At 38.9% G+C, this 3865-nt stretch overlaps 1 protein-coding gene across 3 annotated transcripts in view; it reads left to right on the forward strand.

The window, feature by feature from the left end:
- Positions 1-3865, forward strand: part of ADCY8 (adenylate cyclase 8) — a 268034-nt gene that overhangs the window by 144566 nt on the left and 119603 nt on the right. The window lies entirely within an intron of this gene.

Genomic DNA, 3865 nt, shown 5'->3' on the forward strand with positions numbered 1-3865 from the left:
CACTCATGTTGGAAATGATAAACCCTCTGTTTGTTATTAAACTAAAGGGGAAGGTCAAGTACATGAGAATGCCTCTTTTTCAGTAGCTGGCCATCATCAGTTCTGAGTCACCCTCTGAGATTCAAAATCAGGAGGGCACTGCTTATTTGGAAATAGGAAAACAGCACCAAGATAAGCCCAGAATTAGGGAGTTCAGGAGGCGCATGTAATTTCAAAGCCACCCACATGATTCTATTTTTATATAGCATGGATTTGCATCTTATATGAAGGATGGGGCTACAAAGTCAGTAAATAAGCAGTAGATCATCAATAACCAAAATTATTTTTATATTATTTATTCAAATATTGAAGTCACCTTAAACCCAATGGGATGCTCAGACTCCAAGAGGCACTAGATAACTGAGGTTGAGCCAGGTCAAGAACAAAGGTGGACACAGAGATTCTGTTCTCTCAGAATGCTTGCTCAGAGTTGGGCAAAATTACCTGCTCTAATGTGGATTTTCTCTTTAACCTCTTTAGATGCTTAGTTGAATTTAGCATATTTAGTTGAATTCATGTAAGTTCAATGGTGTGATGGTACCATACATTTTTAGAGAAAGAAATAAAAATATCCAATATATAACACTTATCTAACAGTTATCTGACAGTTTCTGATAAGATCCTCAACCAAGCAGAAGCTGAGAGCTCTATGAAGTACCCAGCCAATAATGTCTGGAGTTTTATGAAGACATATAAGGGTTAATTTTTAAATTCCATAGATTTTTAAATTCCAAAGACTTGAACATTTCTCATTAACTTGTAGATAAGAAAAATATGTCTGCCTGAAAGGTTTTAAGATAGAAAAGGTTAAAATGCTGAAAGTCTCCCCTCTTTCTTCTGCATTTGAAAGTTTGATGGTGCACTCTGAGGCTAGGCTGTCTTTGGTTTCTTTCTGGATCTGTGGTGGAGGAACTATGAGAAAATGCATGGGGCAGATTCTACTCGGAAAAGCTGCAGGTTGAACCTAGCCTGCATTCCCTTGCAAGAGTTGACCCTTAGGTCTTAGACTGCTCTTTTGTGAGTGTTTAATTTGCCCCCAAAATTATGCCTACACAAGTCATAACTGATTGCAATGCCTAGGTTCTTTCCATCTCTGAGTTGGTGTGCATGGTACAGTTTGTTTTTCATAAAATAATGGTGTTATATATTTCCTGGAGCGGGTGCATGACCAGCTGACAGCGCCTTCTCTGCTGCTTTTGCCTATTGTTAGCTCGGGTCTGAATGCTGATTATTTAAAGATAAAGAAATGCATGCCTCACCCTGAATACCTTAGTAATTCTGTATAAAGTTCTCTGTCTCAGTTTTAGTTTTTGTTTCATCTTTTTTTTTTACTCTTGAAAAGCCTCTCTCCATTTAAGCTGATTGTGGGAATCAAGATAATTCCTTAGTGTTCTAATCTCAATGGTACCTGAACTTGCTACTAATAATTGAGAGCCAAGAATAGAGGTGAAGGTGCTTGGTTTTAGTCCATAGTTGATTGATCTGGTTAAATTATATAGGAATGCTTGAAATATTTATTTGCTGATTTCCTAAAGATATTTCCTGATGTCACCAAATACTTACTATAAAAGATGTCATTATTATCTAGAGATTGATATTCTTGTTTAACCATACATTTTTCATGAGGCCCAAGTTTTGCCTGGATGTAACGCATCTGCGCCGTCTTCAGCATGAATAATCTGAATTCATTTTGATGTCTTCAGACTGAAGAGCCAGTGAATGTGTGCTGATATTCATGAATAACCATGTGCCACTAATAATATTTTGGAAATTACTGGGCCAATTAAAACAGTCACAAGTATTCAGTGTTTGTACTTATGCTTAACTCTAGAAGTCAGTGAGCCATATGTGCAATTCAGAGACATAATTTGTCCCTGGAAGAGAACAAGACTGGTCTGGCTGAGCCTATGCTGTGCCAAAACACCCAGTCAATTCCACGGAAGCCCCGACCATCTGAGTGTTTGCATAACACAGATAAAGTATACTAATGCTTCACTGGGGGTATTCCAGCTAAATTGGCCAGATGCTTTGGCTTCTATTGATTCATAATGTGTGCTTAGAAATATTTTTAATGGCATCAGATTGCTGTGTCATATTCTGTGCTATGCAGACAGCAGATGTTCACATAGTTATATCCTCATGTATTCATTCATTCAATAAGGATTAATTGAGCATCTATCACATGCCAACTACTGCTAGTAAAAAAAAAAAGGAGGGAATGGGGAAAAAATCACTTTAGAGACAAAGTCAGCCAGTAGTTTATATTCTTAATGAAGATAGAAATTACATCCGTTTTACTTACCACAATTTAGCCCACAATTAGAACAATACCTGGTAAATCACAGGGCTTGATGAAAGTTTCTTGAATGAGCGAATTAAATGATAAATATGGGTAGTGAGGGAAAGGAATCAGTCAAGTTTGAATTCTAGATTTTTTGCTTGGGTGACTGACTGGATGATAGAACTCGCAGCTGAAATAAGCAGTACTGATACAGTACTGGAAACAAATGCTTGTGCGGGGAAGACTAGGAATTCTCTTTGGGACATGTAGAGCTTGCGATGCCTGGGAAAAATCCAGGGAGTGATCACACATTTGTGAACCCTGGGCATAAAAGAACTGTGCAAGAGATGTGGATTTGGTTTTAATAGTCACCAGAATTTTGTTGTTAGTAGAAGACATGGCAGTGAAAGATATCACTGTTGAGAATCTGTAAAATTAAGGAACAAGAAGGCACAAGCAGACCTTGAGGAACACCAATTGGAAGGTGAAAGAGAGTCAGTAGTCCTTGACAGAGACAGAGAAGAAGCATTCAAAGTGAGTGCTAGAGAACTAGAGGATGTGGTGGCAGGGAAACCAAGGGAGTATGGCATTTTGAGAAGGAAGCGGCCATCAGCAAAGTCAAATGGAAACAAGAGGCCCAGGAAAATGAAGACTGAAAGCTTCCTATTGGAATTGGATTGAAGGACATCACAGGCAAGAGGCAGATCTGGTAAGATGGTAGAGTCAGAAGCCAGGTCATCATAATTGGTAAGAGGTGGCTCTGGGTTTCCAATATCTTCAATTTCATCCCTGTTCTTTTCCCTTTACCCATTTCCGTAGTTTGTAAATGGCTTGGAGGAGCAATGAAAATCACTAATAATTATCTCTGGCCCCTTATGTGAGTCTTCTAGTTTGTGTCTGCCTGACCATATGCCCTTGGTTTTGATTCTGTCTTCTCTACCCCTATATCTGTATCCATTTGGGTTAAAATTACTGATTTGGCCCCGCTCTGGTATCCAAGTGTGGCTCTTGGACATCCTGAGCACCATGCCTTTTTATCTCTGCCCTCTGACAGGTGCAGATGCTCTGCCTCTTAATTTGATGCCTTGGTTTCCCGAACCCTGACTCAGCTCCCAGTGAGACTCCCCATGCCTTGAGTTTCCAGGTGAAATGAAAGTAAGAAAACTGGAAGGCAAGATGTTTATGAACACAGGTGGACTATTGGAACTTAAGATATAAAAAGTAGAAGCAGATGGTTGAAGTAGACCAAAAGTGAAAAATTTCACATCTGGGGGAGACTATCCATGAAGTTCAAGGCTAGATTGCTAAATGAGTTATCAACATGGACATTGAATCTCTCAGTGTAAAAACAACATTGGAAATGAAAGGAAGACAAGAACAGGATCCTTATCATAAAGATTATAATTTTCCTTTTCTGCTGCATGCTCTGGGTAAAATCTGTATCTGGGTTTGAGCTCTTGTTCATTCTGTTAATTAACAGATACTCAAGTGTACTAAATACTGAGGATCCAGTAATAAATCCCTGTCCTCCAGGAGCTTATATTT

Source organism: Cebus imitator, unplaced genomic scaffold (assembly GCF_001604975.1).
Source record: "Cebus imitator isolate Cc_AM_T3 unplaced genomic scaffold, Cebus_imitator-1.0 Scaffold13, whole genome shotgun sequence".
Lineage (NCBI taxonomy): Eukaryota > Metazoa > Chordata > Mammalia > Primates > Cebidae > Cebus > Cebus imitator.